At 35.0% G+C, this 21,559-nt stretch overlaps 1 protein-coding gene across 42 annotated transcripts in view; it reads left to right on the top strand.

Annotated features, from left to right (window-relative positions):
- PTPRD (protein tyrosine phosphatase receptor type D) overlaps positions 1-21,559 on the top strand; it is a 1,159,824-nt gene that overhangs the window by 533,205 nt on the left and 605,060 nt on the right. The window lies entirely within an intron of this gene.

The following is a 21,559-nucleotide window of genomic DNA, read 5'->3' as shown; positions in this document are numbered from 1 at the left end:
GTGATCCTATTTGCAGCCATTGATCATGTGTGTATTGTAAGGATATCTTCTTTTTTTATTTTAAGATACATTTATATACTTTCTTTTTTACAGTAACAATAGTGATCAGTGAGCAAAGCAGTATTTATAATAGCTAGCAAATATTCACTTTTCACAAAAACATCTGACATTCTTAACATCATCTTGTTCTTTGACTCATATAAAGGGAAAAAAATCAAGCAGTCAAATTGCAGTTTAAAAAATGGACATTTCTGAAGTTTCTAGTTATCCATTTTTTTCCATTAACAATACCATATTCTGTTATTGCGGGTCTTGATTCACAGCCTCAAATAGGCTTTGAAAAATATAATAGAACATCTTTAATTAAATCCCCAAAACTCACATTCAGGGATAAATAATAATCCATCAGCTATTTCATTCTCTAACAGGACCTGGGAGAACTTGACAGTCTTAATCACTTCAGCCATTTATACCTTCATTTTCAGCTTTGTTTCAGTTGAGCCATTTAGTGGGGGTTTATCTAAATTGCTGTATCTTTTTTTCTAATCACACTTCATAGCTGTAACACAGAAAGTAATTTCAGGTGCAAAACAGAATATCTCTGAAGCACAGACATCAGTGGCATAAGCACGTTAGAATGAAAAGTTACCTGTAACTGAGTGATATTTGTCTCTATAATGAGCTGAAGCATTGAGGAACTGTGCCTGTAGTAAAATTAGAAACCACCAGCAGCAGCACAAGAGGATTCTAGCTTGTTAGAGAATATTCATTTTCCTTATTGCACAGGACAGCTGCGGATGCCAGAAATTGTTTCATTAATGCAAACAAAGTTTCAACTATATCCCAGCATTCCTACAGGTGCGGGGAAAGTCAAAGTAAATACTCGTATAATTACTAAACACTCATATCAATGCTGTTCTAGGGGCTTTAGCTATCTTGAGGGTAAAATAACATTTATATGTGGTTTTAGATATTACTTTTGGTATTGTATCTTGTTCTTTTACAATACTTTCTTCATATAAAATATAAGGGTATGATTACATTATCAAATTGACGCCTTAAATATCACTATGACTGTCCCAAATTAAAAAATACATTAAAAAAATAAAAAAGAGGTGTGATTACTTGGGTTTTATTATTATTATTTTGCAATTACAAATTTTGCCATACCCTCTTTTTTTCTTTTTAATTAATTTTACTGTCTTGGTTGTACAGATGAATATTTCCTTAACTTTCTACTGCCGAACTTCTGTAATGATGACCTCTGTAGTGGCATTTATAAATTCAAACTTGCACTAGTAGTAGTAGTAGTAGTAGTAGTAGTAGTAGTAGTAGTAGTTGTCCCCCAGTATTATTAATATATTTCAACTTGTAACTATTTGTCCAGTATATTTTTTGTATTTCAAGGCTGCAAAATAAACTTTTCTGAGTATAAGTTTGAATCAGCAAGAGCATGAGAATATAAAAGCATGATGTTTTTTCAGAACAGACAGCTCCCAAATAGATTGTCATGGGCAAGTTAGTTAATCAGAGAATGGTTAAATTGGATGTTAACGTCTATGGCTTAGGATTTCACCTTCAGCAAGCAGCTCAAAGAATTGCCTCTGTAAATAGCTATGCCCTTGCACACTTTACATCATATTGGTGCACATGAAAGTGACTGAGAGGCTGAAGTAGAAGCCTACAGAAGTTCTGTCAAGGGTTCATGGTAGAAGTGCACCTCTTTCCAGAACACACCCAGGCACCACAAAATTAATGGGGAGGAAAATAAGGTAATTAAATTAGCAGGAAGTCCCATATGTGTAATAGCAGAGAAACAAGACCTAAGTTGCATATCTTTAATGCCTAGGACTACACTCCTTTAAACTTTCTATCCCTCCTTACTAAACACGAATGAATGAGTGTGTCATCTTAGTCTCCAAATGTGACATTGTTCTTCAAGTTTGTCAGCAACACTCTCTGGGTGCCTGAGTATTTCCTGCTTTCCTCTACTTACTGGGACAGAACTTTTCTTTGGTTGTGTAAAAATGTATTTCTTATTACTCTTTAGCAGCAGATTCAACTTGCTTTTGCAGTAACCATTTCAGCTTCAGAGTGCTAGATAAATTAATGTTGGAAGAGATGCAATGTATGCTATAAAAAATATTTTTCACACTAGTCGACAGGACAGGCAAACACAATATTTTAATCAAACAGCCTTAAAAGGACTTACCTTTTAGCAGATGATTCTCAGTAACTGATTGCAATTAGCACCTATACATTAATACAGACATTTACTAATTCTTTTTTTAATTGTTCTGTGCAACTGTATGTATTTCATCTAATATAAAACAAGCTACTTTATTCTAAGGCACTTGTGGCTGTGAAGAGAAAAGAGAAAATCATGAAAGAGAATTGGTCTGCTACTAGTGTCACATTAAGTAAACCAGGAATGGTTATATAAATTCAATGACAACAAAACATGGCCAGCTTCTTCAAAAGCTCGAGTGATTATTGCTCAGTTTTTCTTTGTGATTAAAAACTACTTATAAAATATGCTTTAGGAAACACAAGAATTGCAATGGCTTGATGTGTAAGCCATTAACTACTATACGGAAGGAGGCAGGTGTTGGTGCATTTTGCTAACACTTAAATATTTAGCATGATCATTAAATTTTATATTGCACATATGCATACATTTCCAGTCAAGTGAATGCATGCAATAGAAATTTCAGCACTTATCCCACATATTCATTTCAGGAGAATCTGCCCCTTGTTGGTAGTGAATGAACAAATGAATGAGCAAAAGAGCTGCATAAGTATGGGTAGTGCATCTAAATCAAGGGAGCTTTGGTAAAGAAAAAACAAATAGAGATGCAAGTGTTGCTGTTCCCTCATGGCTTTTTATATCATCACCTCCCTTCTTGGAAAATGTTTTGAATCTTTCATTAATGCATTTTCAGATGATTTCTCTTTTCTTAAGATATTCCTTCAAAATTGAAAATTGTTTAAAAAATATGGTTGGAAGATTAATGGAAATTTATGCATAACAGAGTTAAGCAGATTTAGCATCTCTAAGTTGCCAGTGTATTCATGTTTGATTCAACAACAAAGGATGATTTAAAGCTATAGTAATTAAAAGCATATATTTTATGAATGTAATTTAGTAACAAATTCCACTCAGGAAGTTCAAAGACTGAGAATCTTTAGTTTCACAGCTCTCACAAGTACTACAGGTTCAGTCAGATTACATGGTTCCAAAAACATGTAAAAGCTTGTCCCTGTGCTTGTTCCCTTGAGTAGCCAAGTCCCTCAATGGCTGTCAGAAATAGACCAAGTATATTTTCTTCCCAGCAGAAAATTATTATTATTTTGTACTGCAGTCAACAAAAAAACACATTAAGGCTGCATCCATTAATAGTTCTGAATGTTACACAGCCCCCTGAAGGTGGCTATCTTAAAAGCTAGTTGAATCTGCTGCTCCAGAGAGATAGCAATTGAGTAAATAAAAGCACAGTTTTACACAACCAAAGAAAAATCCTGTCCCAGTGAGTAAAAGAAAGTAGAAAATATTCAGGCACCCAGAGAGTGTTGCTGACAAAGTTTAGAAATTGGCTCATGCCTTTTCCATGTTCCTTCCAGCACTGAAATCTGAGAAGCATCATAAAAACAACATTCCTGTGCCACTGGCAGAGAGAGTGTCAAGGTACTTGGCTGATCTTGATTCAATACAGGCATTGTTTAATGTTCTTACATTGTATTGATCTAAGTATTATTTTAGGAAGTTACTTACCATTTAATTACTGTCAGTAATAAATTGGATTTAATTTTGTCTTTATGACATGATTTTTTCTTTTGATTTAACTTTTTTTTAATCAACAAATCTGCCATTAGTAGTCCACTTGATTGTGAAATGCATTAAATGGAATAGAATTCAGGTTAGGATCCTAGGAGAAAGTCAGTTGCTTTATGACCATCTTCCTACTCCTTTAGGGTGGTTCAATGACACTAAGACTCATCCACAGCTGCTCTACCTCCAGCTCAAGTTTTATTTTAGATCTATGATTTATGTTAAGATATATGTCTTAATTAGGATTTAGGTTTTATGACTTAATCCCACATTATCTGCCATACTCTTCCCTCGAAAAAAAAGGCAATGACTGAAAAAATTTACATGGTCTGGTTAAGCATTCTTTTCACAATCAATCACAATCTAGGTTTTTGCCTTGACTTACATTAGTAAGTAGCCACTACACAGACATTTTGATCTTTACCTTTTATAATTTAAAAAGTACTATTTTACAGCATTTCAGATTTCCAACCAATATATGATTTTAGGATTAATTATCAAAATTCCATTTGTACCTACCAACACACGAAACTCTTATTTTTCAATAAGACCTGAAACATCAAAAAATTCATGCTAGATTAACCAGAGGGAAAAAATCCATTACCAGAGATTGACAGAGCACAATGGCAGCACTCAAAAGTAATTCTATTAGGTTTTCATCCAGACAGTGTTATGGTCTGATGTCATCCTTTTGATATCAACACAGACATGCATTTTTCAACTGAATGATGTTACTGCACTGTACCCATTGTCAGTTTTGTAAGACTCATGCTACAATGAAACTCTGGCCCTTGATATACAGACAGTTTTCTTTCAACCGTAGAGCATCCTTCAGTATTCTTTCAAGCTCCTTCTAATATCTGCGCTCAAAGGGAAATTTTTGCTGATATTCTCCTAGGCACTGTGAACCGATGGTCTGCACTTCTACACCTGCATAATCCTATAAAAGAGTTTGAGAAAAAAGGGAATAAACAATATAGGATCCAGGTATTAATCAGGAGTATACACAAATGATACTCCTGTTCCTTTAACAGAAAATACACCAGCTTTTAGAGAAAACAAATAAAATATTAAGTACTTAACCAAATACACTGGTTCTAGCTGCTCAACTAGACTTTTTCAGGAATAGTATCTCTTGCCTTCATAAACTGAATTTTTTTTTTACTATAGGAAGCTAGAATGTGAATATAATTAAAAGCCAGAGAAAGACATTTTTTAATAAATGTAACTTGCTTGTACTACCCTTTCTCCAAAAACTGGGATTTTGTTGATGATTTCAAGACTTGAAATTTACAGTTGCTTAACTCTTTTTTTTTCTTCCCCTGCCTCTCATTAGAGTTTGCTTAAATGAATAAAATGAAATTTGGATCTGTATAAGAAACTCTTCAGCTTCTATAAAAATTTGTTGCTATCATGGAAAATTGGGATTGGCTTTTAAGTAATGGAAAATTATGGATTCATTCAGTAAACATCAATATCAATTTGAGTTCATCAAGTTAGACATCAGAATTAGACCCAGTGATTTTACAGAGCTATTAAAAATCTGTTTATATTTCCTATCAAGACTTAAAGAGAGGAATATTTATTGTCAGACCTATTAGATATTTAAATTAGTGGAAGGCTTATTCTGAAAATTTTAACATTTCAATTTCATCCTCACTCAAAAAATTCAGAATTGAAGCTTTTATTAGAACTGGAATCAATATTTATTTCCTTTATTTTTCTCATACCACACCAAACTGTCAAAAATTACCAATTTTTTTTAGAAAATAATTTATGGATATGAGAAGTGTAATGATTTACTGCAATTCACAGTAGTCAAACATCAATGACGCAAAAACTGGGATGTCTTTTCATATTCTAGATGAAATTAGGATTCTGTTGGAAAATAAGATATCCACAGTCATAAGCACTTAGAAAAAGCCACATTTGGAGTACTGTGTTTGGTTCTGAGCCCCTTGGTACAAGAAAAATACGGAACTACTGGAGAGGATCCAGCAGAGAAGACTGGGAAGGGAATCTCATCAAAACATATAAATATCTCAAGATCAGGTGTCAGGAAGATGGTGCCACAGACTTTTCAGTGTAGTCTAGTGACAGAAAGAGGAGCAAAAGCCATAAATAAAACACAACAATTTTCTCCTTAACACAAGGAAGAACTTTATATTTGTATGGCAGACCACTGGCACAGGCTGCCCAGGAAGATTGTGGAGTCTCCCTCCTTTTCTGGAAAAATTCAAAGCTAACCTAAATATATTCCTGTGTCACTTGCTCTAGGTGGTGCTGCCTTCTCAGGGGCATTGGACTTGATCTTCAGAGGCCCCTTCCAACTCTAACAGTCCTGGAGTTCCATGAAATTAGGTTTCTCATGTTCCAGTTGTCTTCCTGCTTGCTCCAATGTCTGTTTTCACTGTCTTTTCTAGGTTATCAGTACCTATTTTCAAGGGCCTGCATTTTGTTTGAAATTGGCCAGTAATGGAGCTAGTAGACGTGGTCCAACTGCTGTGAAAGCTGATTTACATGTATGATATGCCAGTCCTGACAAGTGTATTTCCTTCTAAAACATACCTAGACACTTTTGAAAGGACACAGGCTTTAATCACTGTTCCAACTTCATGTATAATTGTTTTCTTGAGATAAGCTCTAACTCAGAAATTTTCTGTCTTGTATAGTTTCCCTCAGCAAGATTACTTCTTGTGTCTTTGGAATTACTTAAACTGGATTGGTGGAAACTATCCCAAAACACCAAAACCTTGATACCTTCATCCAATACAGACTGGTTCAGTCAAAACCAATTTGGTTTCACATTTTTTTAATGAGAATGTTAAAGCATTTTTAAGAAATAATTTTATTTTTGATTTATTGTTTTTCTTTTTTGGACTCTTTTTTGTTATATGTCTTTTTTCTGCTACATGTTTAGAGATTTATCTTTGAGAATTTAATTTCTTGCATTTTATTTTATTTTAACCTTTGTCTAAGTAGAGTCTAATTTAATTTTGCATCAAACCAGAGTCAAAAAAACACATACAGCTGGTCTTTCTAGAGTTTTTGGAGGGCCCAGGATAACACTAAAGGAGAAAAAAGGACACTTCAAATTTAAACATAAATGCACATAGTAGAGAGTGGAGATTTAAATTGGAAGAAAAAGAAGAAGAAGAAGAAACAAAGGAAGATCTCACTAAGACAGAAAATACTAGAAATTTCCAAAAGAAAAAAAATGTAGCTTGAAATTAGTACTAGAAAGGCTTATGGGAAAGACAGGATAAAATATCTGTCTGCCAAACCAAGGAGTGTCACCTTTAAAACATAAATGTGGATTATATATATCTTTTTTTGTTGCTCATTTAGATGCTTAATATCTGTTTCTTAATCTTTGAAAACACTTTGTTTCACAAATGGCTGGTTTTGTAACTATTATTGTTATTAATACTTGAAAATTCTTTATCTTTTCTAATGTCTTTTTGACAATATGAGTTCAGTGGAGCTGTACTGTCGTTTGTAAACCATAACCATATTCAGAAATTCCCAAAGTGTATATGGCAGACGAAGTAGTCTGTTGACTAACGCACTGGTGACATTTCCAAAACTTGACTAATAATCCTCTCTATCTAAAATAAATTACTTTGTTATTTTCAAAGTAGTTTTGTTTTCAAGTTAAAATGAGTCCATGATCTGCTTGTTTGATCACTGTGTCATTAAAGTACGTACACTGTAGATGCATTTTTATAATGTGTATGCACATTTTTTATTTCTTCATAGAAAGATTTAGCTGTATATGTATTTACTACTATAACTGCATCTAAAATAGCTTTTCTGGTCATTAGTATAAATTAAAATCTCAGCTGCACAGGATTCTTTTTTTCATATTTTTTCCATTCCACATTCAGAATTTTAGAATCTGAAGGAAACTATTAAGACGGTAAAAAGGATTTATATTCTGATAATTTAAAAAAGCAATTATAAGTTAAAATGTATGTCCCTTTTTGAATACATGAAAAAATGGTACAATTTTCTTTGAAATTATTTGGTCTACAGCACATCTCAAGATAAATATGTATTAGTCTGACTTTTCCTCTTCTGAAAACCTGATGTTTAACATTCTTATATTCTCAACTTATTCTGCAGCTTTATTTTGGGTTTAAAATCTATAAGGTAAAAGCTCCCTGAATTAAAATTATTGTAGTGCTGAAAGAGAAACAGAAGGCATATTTCAATTTTATTGATTTGTGCTACTAACCTCTACTTTGGGAGAATCCTTTATTTATCTGAGCAACATAGTGGTGCTTCTATACACCTTAAATTTGTTGAAGTTGAGTGAAAAAATGCACCAAATTGTTTTTCCGATGTGTTACTTAATCTCATTGAGTTTATTTGACAGCAACCTATTAAAATATAGTGCAGGTATACAGGCAGGGTGATGAGAATATTGCAGAGGGAAAAATATGTAAATTTGTAGTTTAACAGGAGCCTTGTTTTTATTTTGATGGGATTCCAGGTGTTGTGAATTTCTCCTTATCCTTAATAGCACTGTTGGTGGATGGATTGTAAATTAAATTTAGTCCTCAATGAGTATCGTCACAGGCAGTTGCTTGTAGTGCATTGAGGCCTTTTGAAGACATTGTTTACAAAATCTGAGCAGCCTTACAGTGATCGGGAGTCAGTCATGTTGCACTCCCTTTGCTGCCCAGAGTGGACAGGTTGTTCAAGTATGTAGAATAGGTACACCTGTACATAGCATGCTGTTTTGCTATTTATTAATGAGGAGAATACACTTTGCCAGCCTAGTCATTAAAATCTGAAGACTAAGCCAGTGTCTTCCTCAGTTAACTACAAAATTTTATCTACACAGCTGAACTAGACGAGCTAGGATTTTATATCTCAGTTGAAATTTAGAAGCCATGGGCTTCTAAACAGTTATGGTTTGTTTTGTTTAATAAAGGAGAAACTATAATACACAATATGGACAAAGTTATTTGGTGCACCAATTCAGATACTATAAAACTCTGAGAATCAAATAGTAAAATTTGGCTATGAGATTTTATTTTCCTTACATTACTTTAGTGATTGTGGAAGTACTGCTGAAGCCAGTTCTTAATATGCTTCTTATCTTTTGGTTAAGGCAGTTTCATAACTGCTTTATGATATGATGCTTTTATGTTTAGATTCATTGAATTTTTTATGTTTCATAAATTTTAGAATTTTTGAAGAGTGATAACAACAAGAACTACTGCAGAAGCAGTGAAATGTATTTCTTGTGGCTTCATTGAATGTAAACATTATACTTTTAATGAATAAAGTTGTACCTATTAGTAAAATATACTAATAGAAAGACTATTTTGTATATGCAATTTTTACAAAGATTAAGAAATTTAATTATATTTCTGTATTATTTATGTAGTACACAAAAAGGACTGTGTTTATAACTGATCCTTGAAAAACAAAAAGGAGCTGTCATATGTTCTGAAACTTGAGTTTCCATTTCTGCAAGTTATTGTTTCACTCTATATCAAGTTAGAAAACAGTTGTAATTCTTATATATTATCATAAATTGCTGATTTGTCTAGACCAAATGACTGCTATCAGACATATAGACAGCTCTCTGGACTTCTTCCTTACTGTATTAGTTTGAACAAGTCTTTAAAAAAACATGTCAGCACCAACAGAGCAAAGAACAAAAACCATGGGAATAGAGATTTTGACAATGTTCCCATTGCACTGACAAATTTTAGAAGATACTCCTTAACCCTTGTCCTTAAGAAGTCACCATCTTTCCTCTTTCTAGAAGACAAAATACAACCTCATAGTATTACTATTTTTTTTCTTAAAGGACCTGAAATGTTGCTCATACAATACCGAAGTATGAGCTAACAGCTTTTGAAAAGTATTTATATCACTATACTATTACTGCTTATTCACTGTAAGGAAAAAAATAACATTCAGTGCAGAGAAATAAGAACAGTTAAAGCTGGAGGCAAATTCTTCTAAGAAAAACTTCTTGGGCCATAATCCCTAAGACCGTATAAATCAAAGCCTGTTTCCAAAGCCTTAAATATCACAGTAATGACATTTAGTCTCTCTGTATTGGTCCTCTCTGTAAATTATCCATAAAATGGTAGCATCTTTATATGTGACAATATTTAGTTGTACCTAAATGAGCAGACACTATTCTTTTTTGAATCAGTTGCAGGAAGTGTGTGTGACTAGACAGGAGAGTACTTCTTGACTTGATAATTCACTCTTCAATAACATCAATCTCTCCATCTGCCAGTTATATTGTACACCAATCCATAAACTCATCCAACTCTTTCAAAGATAGGATAAGTCAGGTCTTTGAGAAAATCATTTCTATCTGTTCCCATATAATGGCTGATCTGACTTTGTTGTTCTGTAGCTGTGCAGTAGATTTATAAAAAAAGGAATGGGAATGAATGATAGCATGCTTGAGTACCCACTATAATTATCATTACCTATATAGAGCATAATCAGTTAAACAACACACACACATCTTAGAGAAATCTTCCTTATTGGGGGTTCAGGAAACCTGTTTGATACTTTTTAAATAGTGGTTGGGGAGTTGCCAGATTTGTTTCCACCCATGTTCCCCCCATCTGTGGCATTCTATGGGTCTTTACATTGCTTGTTAATGTCCTTGTTTGTTTTCAGTTCTGTCCCAGAGAAGCAGAAGGAGCAAATATCACAATACAAGGATCAGTACATCAGTCCTTTTATATTTTATTTCAAATCCAAAGACTGAGCTAAAATTTGTCTACCTTTAATCAACTTACATCTGTGATTGATAAATCTGCAAGCAGGGGGGCAGTAAAACCAAGAAGCACTTTTTTATGCATTAGAATATGTGACATTCTTTTTCAAGACCAATGCTAAGTGAAGCAATGTCATTAACTAGCCATCTCCTGATACCCTAGGCTGGAAAAGAATAAGATTGTGTTAAGCAGGGAGTAAAGTTACAGTCATTTTATTGTGTCATTTCTTTCTGAGGATCAGGTTTTACTTTTATTGTAGAGGTAACGTAAGTAATATTTATTTGGATTTGAATCTGAAACCACCACACATATACCTTTCATATGACAGGACATTTTTATTTAAACGCCTTCCATAAGGGATTTGCTTAGGAGTAGCTTAAACAAGGCTTTCTAGTGAATTTTAATTATCTCATACTTGTTTGAAAACAATCAACTATTAGAATTAAGTTTTATTAAGTATCGTGTTACCATGACCACCAGATTTAGATTTGTCTGTTCATTGATGACATAGAAATTTTGTGTTAGACAAAGTCACCATGTATAGGCCTAAATAGTCATCGCTCTTTTATCACCTGAAAGGTCTTATTTAATCATAATCATAGTTTGTTGAGGGGTTGGAAAGGTTCTTGCTCCAGCCTCACGTTCATGGACAGGGGTACCTCGCACTAATCCAGGTTGCTTAAGGACTTATAAAGCCTGGCTTTGAACACTGCTGGGGTTGGGTCAGTTACTGATAGGCATTAAATTCCATAGAGTGGGATTTCAAGTAGCTTAAAATATCTCTTGCTGAATACAAAGAATACATTTAGCTTCCTGGGAACCCCTTTCACACAAAACAGAAGTTTCTTTGCAGGGTCAAGTGTATGAGAAGGGGAGAACTGCAACTGTTTCTGGTCCAAGCCTTGAAATTCAAACTTTGACCTGCAGCTTAGGAAGTCATTGGTCAAAGTGGTAAGACAGCTTGTTCAGCCATCATGACAGCTAAAATGACCTTGGAGTCAAAAATCACTTTCTAAAGTCATCTAACTCTCTTGTGAATTGATTGCTAGTCAAGCTACTGTCAGAAATGCTGTCATCATTCTTGTCCTCTAAGTAGAGGAAACTTTCAAAAACTCTGTCATTAATTTATGCATAAACTCTGATTCTTTTCAATAAAAATGGTAATCTTCATGAGGCAGTTTGAGAGAAAAACAACAAAATTCTGAACTGTGACTGTGTGCATCAGGAATACATTTATCTGAGATGGCAATGTGCAAATGAGTAGAAACGTCTTCATCTGTAAATACACAGGGATACTCATGCTCTAGCAACTTTCAGAAAATTTTATTCTGTTTTGAAAAATCTTACAGATATGCTTTTTGCATTCCTTTAAATTATTGTTTTTCTGGATTTGAGGGGAATTAGAATTAGAGTTATTGTTTTATGTACTATGACATAAACTTTGATTAAATGTAGAATTTATCGAGCTTTAAACAATAAATGTATTCTTTTTCATGCATAGATACTATTTTTTCACTGTGACTTTTTCATCTTACTAATTATCACATCGGGTAAAATAAAAATACAGATGACATATTTTCACAGAAAATACCCTGCAAGAATGGAAAAGAGCACACTTAGAAATTAAATTATATCAAGGGAACAGTTTGTTTCACTGACAAAAACATATTGAAAAGTTATGTAATAGTTGTATGTGGCTTTCATTTATTATAATAATATATAATATTGTTTTGTCATATTCATAATAATTTTCTAATTGAAATATTCTTCATCACTACAAAAGTCATAAATAAATAAAATTACACTATTTTTTCATAAGCAGTCAGGGTTTTTTTTTAAATCTTGGTTCTTGTTATGTATTGTAGCTTGCTGAATTATTAGAAAAAGACTAGAACTATATCAAGCTATCACACCAAAGGTGATGGGGTTTTTTGTCAGTTAAATAAAAAACAATAAGCATCTGTAAAATTAAGTATCAGAAATATTTCTGCAAGTATGGAACCATTTAGCTGTCCTCAGAACAGCTTCTCTTCATAAATGTTGTTTTAAAATATTATGAATTTCCTGTTGTTGCTATGCAGACAGTCTTAAATATTTTCAGGATGGTATAGATATTATGCATTCTACTTTTGCAGATAACTTTAGCTTAATTTTCAGAGTCAGCAGTAAAATGTGTGTACATGTAAATATGCAGAAAATAATTTTGTCCTCAGGGATTACAAAGCATTTACCCGGAAATGTTTCTGATAATTCTGTCCGAAAAGAGCAGTCCCACAACACCTTTAAAACAGTTTTTATTTGACTGTGTTTCCTTCCTCCTTTTTTTTTTTTAATTGTTACATTGGATTATGGTATATTCTGTAAAAACTCTAAGGATTATCTTTTTTTTATTTTTCTTGTCTTTTTTTTTCTTAGTGCAAAATATTTACTTCCTATTAGCGCAATTCTTGTTCTAGAAATATGACACAACTAATTAAAAACTAAAGATAGACATAAATCTAATCTAATCTAATCTAATCTATTTCACTAATCCAATGAACTCATTTTATCCCTTATCTAATTAACTTATTTTATCCCTATAGTTAATAGATATATGTGATGTTATATATAAGTACCTTCAGAGGAACATTTACAGAAGGAGTTTATGGGATTTTTGGGTTTTGCTTTTGTTCTTTTTGTTTTTTATTTCTCTTTTTTGAGCATATAGCTACAGCATTTTAAGGTTACACATTAAAAGAAATTTGGGACGTATTTCCTGCATGAAGGGAGTTAAGTCTTTTAGCAAAAGAGGAAGCAAAAAGAGGGACGAGAATTTTTTTGAGGAATGAATTTACATTGATGGAATGCATTCTACTTTTATTTCATAAAATACTTCTTTCAATTTTCATTAATTGTTTAATATTTTGATAATCAAGTGTTGATAATATTTAATGGGACCCCTGAAACAGGACATTTTTTCTCTTACAGCTATGCATATGTTCTTACTACCTTGCACACAGCTGAATGCAGACGCCCAAAAATAGCAATAGGATTTTACACAATATGAACAAAGATGACCGGTTTCTGTAAATAAAAATAGCTGACTGGTACACACCTATCTGCACATTTAGCCACACTCAAAACCACTTCTTTCCAAGTAGTTCTACCACAATTTTTTATTTTAGGTCAAATTGCTGGAGTTCCAACTGCCGGTTAAAAATTAGAGATTTAAGAAATGCTTCTGTCTCTCAGTATCCTTTAGTAAATCCCATTTTTTCTGGTTCATATTGTCTTTGGGTTATGACAGTGTTCCTGGCAACAAAATGACCTACATGACAAGGCACATCGCATGTCTATGAACATATGGTCTAACATCTTGCACTCCTTCAAGAACACCATTGTGGTTTTCTCGCATTAGCTGTGTTATCTGTTACAAACACCACGCAGGTGGCCAGGAAAAGGTTCAGCGCACTCAAAGATTTCTCCATTGCAATGACATCATTTTTAGTACTGTCCTGATTAATGGAGAGCACCTTTTAGAACAAAACAAAATACAAAAATGATGATATAATTACTTTGGAATATAAAGCTAGATAAGAAATTATGAGGTGGAAGTTTTTAATCAGTATGATTGCTAGCATCTGCCATCAGGGAAAGCCACATTTCAGTTTTGTGTGTCTAACCTTTGGAGCAGGAAAAAAATATGCAAGGCTAGAACAACTTTCTGTTTTCATACTAGACATATAAAGATTCTGCCCCATTTGGAGTTTTCAGTCAAGACAAACACTTTTAAAATCTGTTCTCACAGATGTTGGGCTATTGCAAAGGAAAGAGTGACTCTAATATTTCTCACTAAAAATGTACAACACCTGCCTTTTTCAGAACTGTTCCTTGGAACTACTCCTGATTCTTTATTATAGTCTATGTAACTTCTCCACACTCTAACCACTATGTTAATTAAAAATCTTTGTGCTTTATCAGTCCATATATGATTAGATTATGTGTCACTCACTAATACATTGCAGTGTTCTCTGTTGGAAAGGGTTGTCTCCCCTTGCAAAGGAGATGACAATAAGCCCCACAACTGGTTTGCCTCATGTTATTTTATAAAAACAATAAAACAACATCTATTTTTTAAAAGAGTCACAGCAACCTTTGCCTAAATGATAACTAAAACCAACTCTAGAAGCAGAATTCTACTAATAAACGAAACAATTCCTTTAGTCTCCTTGATGAAGCAGCATCCATAAATGATGTTACAGCAGCTGAGGACTTCATTTTCCAGCTAGTGTAAGCATTGTAATTCAACATAACTTTCATGTTGTTTAAATGATTAGCCAAATTCTAAAGATTTTTCATATTGCTCTCTTTATTTTCTTTCTAGCTCATTAGCCCTTGTGCCTATGTGTTGAAAAATAGCCAAATTGTAATTTTTTTAATAAGTAATAATAAGCAATCTATTTAGAATTCAGTAACCTTTAAAGTCTTCTATGAAGCAGAATAAAAAATTATAGTTTTGAACAATGAACTTTTGTCTTTCTGGAGCTCCTTTAAAGAAGCATGGAAGAAAAAAATCATAAATGTCTAAAGATTGCCTAGTAGGTGAGGAACTGTCTATTAGTTATAGAAAGAAATGTAAGAACAAGAATTTTTAATTATATTTTTGTTAAGGGACAACATTAATGAAAAAGCAAAAGGAAAAATCAGTCCCTACACCTTTCATCCCATAACTCCTTTGTGTTTGGAGGTTTTTTCTAAGTGTAGCCTTAAGTATCTCTTCTTGGGCTATATTGAAATATTGTGCTTTACTTAATAAGGGGTAGGTCATTTATTTTTAAAATAATTGAAACAGAAACTTAGGGATCAAGTAAACTATTTACTTGATAGGCAGCAATAAAATAGTGCTCTGCAACCATTCAAACTTTTCATTTCCGTTAATAATTTTCTTTATGGTTTCCTGTTTGTTCCTCCATGACAACTGTGTCTAGCTTCTCTTTTTTGGTTCCAAAGAACTGGAATTAAACATGAAAATGTGTATGTATTCAAAAATCCACTCAACTAAACTTAAAGCAAAGCATAGATATTGCTTTTTATTAGTACTAAATATATTAGCTAACTAGTTGAGAGTTGAGTACATAGCATTGGAGATGGGCACATCTGCAGGGTTTACTGCAAGTGCTACGCATCTGCATGATGAAACTTCACATTTCCATCTTAATAACTAGCCTGCCTTTATTTTTCACTGAACTTAAGTGACTTCTTAGCCAGTGTAACTATATGGAATAGTTGTCACTTGTAATGCTGTTCAAAGTAGAAACACACACCTTCTCAAAGGGTGTGGTTTGTCCATTTCCAAAGCTGCAGAATCGAGGTTTAGGGTTTTTTTAGCTTTGTAAAATAATGCACTGATTAGAGCTGTATCCATTTACTGGGTTGGAAAATATCCCTTCCTTAGATACATGTTCACTGCTAAGAAATATAGTAGAGAGTAGAAGTCAGAGGCTCACTAAAATGTCAGATTTTCCTGTAGAAAAGAAAACCCTCCCCTCCAATGTTTGCCAGAATTCACTTAGACAGACTGATCACTACTTCAGAAGCTGTTTATAGAGAAAGCATATCTCTGTACATTGTATCCAGTTGCATGCTGCTTATTCTTTCCCTTTCCTTTCCCTTTCCTTTCCCTTTCCTTTCCCTTTCCTTTCCTTTCCTTTCCTTTCCTTTCCTTTCCTTTCCTTTCCTTTCCTTTCCTTTCCTTTCCTTTCCTTTCCTTTCCTTTCCTTTCCTTTCCTTTCCTTTCCTTTCCTTTCCTTTCCTTTCCTTTCCTTTCCTTTCCTTTCCCCTTTCCTTTCCTTTCCTTCCTTTCCTTTCCTTTCCTTTCCTTTCCTTTCCTTTCCTTTCCTTTCCTTTCCTTTCCTTTCCTTTCCTTTCCTTTCCTTTCCTTTCCTTTCCTTTCCTTTCCTTTCCTTTCCTTTCCTTTCCTTTCCTTTCCTTTCCTTTCCTTTCCTTTCCTTTCCTTTCCTTTCCTTTCCTTTCCTTTCCTTTCCTTTCCTTTCCTTTCCTTTCCTTTCCTTTCCTTTCCTTTCCTTTCCTTTCCTTTCCTTTCCTTTCCTTTCCTTTCCTTTCCTTTCCTTTCCTTTCCTTCTTGTAATAAATATCTGGCATTGCAAACTTCCATGTAGAGATAGTTTTTATCAAGTTATTGACTTCTTATTGCAAGAACCCAGGTGTATATTCAGATTACTAGCTCAGACAGCACAAAACTCTACTTTTTCCTAAGACTAGTTTAAACTGCAGTCTTTATTTAACAATCATTTTTGACAACTGTATTGGAATAGATTGATGTTAATCCAAGAATGATATAAGACTATTGAGGAACTTCTGTAGACAAATGGCACCAAATTGCATTAAAATGCAAAATTACTAAGCTACCTAGGAGAACACGACTCTCAAAAGGTCCAGAGTAAAACAAATAGAATGAAATTTCATAGTTCAAAGGGCAGGATCATGTATTCTAGTACTAGTTCCAAAAACTTGTCATTGCCTGTTCAGGTTTTATAAGCATAGGTATGATAGAAAGGAAAAGAACAAAAAGTTCATAAAAATCCTAAGAACTCACCTGATATGAAAATTTGATTCTTTTTAAGAAATATGAAACAAATTTGGAAACAATTTGAATTACTCTATATTAGAGAATATACCTCACAAAAAGGATCTGAAAAAATTTGTTCTCACAAATCAAAGTAGCAATTGCAATTACTGTTGTCTGTAAATAGACCCATGAAAGCAAGAGCACACAAGGAGTGAAATGGCAGCCTCTGCCGAAGCACCAGTGTGTGTGCATTGGCCATGAACACCTCCATCTAGAAAACAAGTTTATGGTCAAAAGAGGAAAAGTATTCAAAGAGACTAAGTAGCAAATTGGGGGCTGCTGAGAAAAGAGTTGCACAACAGTTGCAGCGTTGAAAGTGATTGAACTTACTTGCCCAGGAATTTCTCTGCTGGTTCTAGATTCTGGTTTAACTTAAAGCAAAAGTAACTTTGGAATTCTTTGTTCGATGTTCAAGTAACAAAGCAAAGGTCTGGAAGTGCAATAATGGTCTTTTTCATATGACATAGACCATTTCTCTCTTCCCTTGTTCCATGCTGAGGTGAGACACTACGACTACACTGATGCAGTTCCATATAGGATGGTTCAGGTCATTTGGGCAGATAGATTTCTCTGCATTTCAGAAGGCTTATATTTACTCTTATTTCAATTTTAGCATTTAGGGTTTTTTAAATTTTCATCAAATAATTGCATAAAATACAATTTAAGCATAATTTCATCAGAAAGTTGTTTTATTTCAGGCATTATTCACATGTTTAGATGGGAGGGATGAAGGGATAGGATAAAGTACAGGTGCATGCTGCAGCTCTAAGTCTAGACTGACCTCCGGGAAGGCACTGAAAACCTCTTTGAAAAAAATCAGCTATTGAGCAAACTGGTTCCTGCAGGCTTTAAGGCATAATACACATGATGTTACTCTACTTTTTTTTCTTCTTTTATTTAGAAGTTTCCAGCTAATGCCAAATCATTCAATGGCAGTTTGCACCTATTTTGAGGAGAAACTGGACAAAATAGGATAAAAGATATAAGAACAGATCTTGTTTTACTTTTTTGTATTTCTCTATTTCATAATAATAATGAAACAACACATTGAACTATGAACTTAAGAGGATGGCAAAATTTTAATGAAGTAAAAAGAAAAAAAATATTCTGAATTTTCCACAAGCAGAACTAATCATGGAGTGGAAGAAAAAGAAAAGTATGTATTAAATCTATATTAATGAACTAATGTCCACTGGAAGACCATTAAACTGTCATTCCCTCTTAATAAAACAATAGTGGTTTTTTTCAGTTGTGTTCGTATATCTGATAACCTGGAGTTCAACTTTAGTACTAAAAATCCAAAGTAGACCATTTGATTCTCTTTTATAGTATTTCTTCAAACATATTCCAGATTATTTTTCCATGATGTGTTGGTGGATAATTATCCTCATTAGTAGAAAAGAGCATGCAAACTGCTCCCTGATTTTTTTAAAAACCTAATCACCTGTAATATTTTGTAATTACAGCCTTCTTCTCTAGGAATCTTTAAATCACAAATCCATATTCGTGTAAGTAATGCAGAAAAATATGTTTAAAAATATACTTTCCTTTGAGATTATTTTATGACTTTCATGTTCAACAGATAAGAGAGATAGAAGTGACTGCCAAGTATATAACAATGTCAAATTCCATTAATGCAATGATTAATTTCTGTAACAAAAATATAATGAACTCAAGCATTTTGTATTTCTACTCATCTGTCAAGAAAAGCTTTTAACTCCGCATTAAAGTGCACATTAATTTGTGCAAGTGCACACAAAGAATGAATGTGTTTATTATATCATAACTATAAAAATAGGCATTATATCATAACTATAAAAATGGCCAAAAGGAAGTGTATTCCATAAATAGGAAAAAATTGTTAGCCCAATTAAGGTCTTAACAAACTAATCAAAATAAAGCATATATTTATTAGTCCATTTACAGCAGTTCTCACACTTTACAGTCCGCAATAATACAGTGAAGCCTCGTAAATAATAGAATGAAGCTTCTTGTTCAAGAAAACTCACAAGTACCTGTAACCTTTTCTGCACTTTGGTTTCATCCCAGGTCCTAAGGTTGAGACTGCAGGCTCCTTGAAAGCAGAGAGGTGATGTATAGTTTTGGATAGCTGTTAAGTCTCTACATTTTCACTGCTGAAGCTGAGAGGGCAGATCTTGTTTTATACATTTCAGTGTCTCAATGTATTTTGCTTTTGTGGCTTTCCAGTTAAAGCCTCTAAGGTATATGGTCTCCTTTCCTAAGCTCCCTCTGTGTAAGTGTCCACTGTTGTCACACTGGGACTCTCTGGGAGCCTCTGCCCTTGTCCACATTCAGCACTGACAGCGTTGCAGCACCCACATGTTCATCAATGGTAACTTGGCCACTAGACACCAGTTAAGGCAAGCTAAAAGGAGACGGGCCAAGGCCAGCCCACATAGGTCTTGAGCCCCCAAAACCGAACAACATAAACCAAAATGGAGGAAAAATCATAATATTAGGGATACAGTATACTTATTTTCTTCTTTGAGGAGAAATTACTGTGTTTACTGTGATACTTTTCCATTAATTATGATACCATTGCCCATTAATTACAAATACTTTATTTTTTCCAGAGTATGCAATAATTATATCTACAATTCATCTTCTGCTCTAGAAGAGTATTCCATTTTGGAATTAACTTTGGTAAAGTTATGCATCCCTTCAGAGACCTTGAAAAAAATTAGGGGACTGGGAACTTAAAGGTTCAGTCTTGGAAACTACACTTTCAACTAATAACTTTTCCCTGCTAACTCTCAAATCCATTTTGTCTTCTTGTAACTGATGCAATTCTATATTGAGGTCTTCCTGTCCAGAATTTTTTCAAAAAATTTTTAATGATAGGTTCAACCACCACACTCTGAATAGTCTACATTGTTTTTAAAACTCTCCCCTTTTTCACTACATTCAATTGTGATAGTAAATAGACATCTGTCTATTAAGGTCTCCTTCTCCTCAATTTAATAAAAGAGTTTTGCCAACTCCTTCTGCTTTGTATTTCACACTGCTTCTAAAATTTCTCCATTAGCGAATCAAGACCTTGTGCTATTTATGCCTTCTGTTGGAATAATACTCTGTTATTCAACCTTCCCTTCCCTTCCCTTCCCTTCCCTTCCCTTCCCGGAACCTTCCCTTCCCTTCCCTTCCCTTCCTTCCCTTCCCTTCCTTCCCTTCCCTTCCCTTCCCTTCCCTTCTTCCCTTCCCTTCCCTTCCCTTCCCTTCCCTTCCCTTCCCTTCCCTTCCCTTCCCTTCCCTTCCCTTCCCTTCCCTTCCCTTCCCTTCCCTTCCCCCTTCCCTTCCCCTTCCCTTCCCTTCCCTTCCCTTCTTCCCTTCCCTTCCCTTCCCTTCCTCCTTCCCATTCCCTTCCCTTCCCTTCCCTTCCCTTCCCTTCCCTTCCCTTCCCTTCCCCCTTCCCTTCCTTCCCTTCCCTTCCCTTCCCTTCCCTTCCCTTCCTCTTCCCTTCCCTTCCCTTCCCTTCCCTTCCCTTCCCTTCCTTCCCTTCCCTTCCCTTCCCTTCCCTTCCCTTCCCTTCCCTTCCCTTCCCTCCCTTCCCTTCCCTTCCCTTCCCTTCCCTTCCCTTCCCTTCCCTTCCCTTCCCTTCCCTTCCCTTCCTTCCCTTCCCTTCCCTTCCTTCCCTTCCTTCCTTCCCTTCCCTTCCCTTCCCTTCTTCTCCTTCCCTTCCCTTCCCTTCCCTTCCTCCCTTCCCTTCCCTTCCCTTCCCTTCCCTTCCTCCTTCCTTCCCTTCCCTTCCCTCAACCTTCCCTTCCCCTTCCCTTCCCCTTCCCTTCCCTTCCCTTCCCTTCCCTTCCTTCCCTTCCCTTCCCTTCCCTTCCCTTCCCTTCCCTTCCCTTCCCTTCCCTTCCCTTCCCTTCCCTTCCCCCTTCCCTTCCCTTCCCTTCCCTTCCCTTCCCCTTCCCTTCCCTTCCCTCTTCCCTTCCTCCTTCCCTTCCCTTTCCTCACCTTCCTTCCTTCCCTTCCTTCCTCCTTCCCTTCCCTTCCCTTCCCTTCCCTCCTTCCCTTCCCTTCCCTCTTCCTTCCCTTCCCTTCCCCTTCCCTTCCCTTCCCTTCCCTTCCCTTTCCCTTCCCTTCCTTCCTTCCCTTCCCTTCCCCTTCCCTTCCCCTTCCCTTCCTTCCTTCCCTTTCCCTTCCCTTCTCCTTCCCTTCCCTTCCCTTCCCTTCCCTTCCCTTCCCTTCCCTTCCCCTTTCCTTCCCTTCCCTTCCCTTTCCCTTCCAGAACCTTCCCTTCCCTTCCCCTTCCCCTTCCCTTCCCTTTCCCTTCCCTTCCCTTCCCTTCCCTTCCCTTCCCTTCCCTTCCTCCCT

Source organism: Zonotrichia leucophrys, chromosome Z (genome assembly GCF_028769735.1).
Source record: "Zonotrichia leucophrys gambelii isolate GWCS_2022_RI chromosome Z, RI_Zleu_2.0, whole genome shotgun sequence".
Taxonomy (NCBI): Eukaryota; Metazoa; Chordata; class Aves; order Passeriformes; family Passerellidae; genus Zonotrichia; species Zonotrichia leucophrys.
This window is presented reverse-complemented; position numbering and strand designations above follow the sequence as displayed.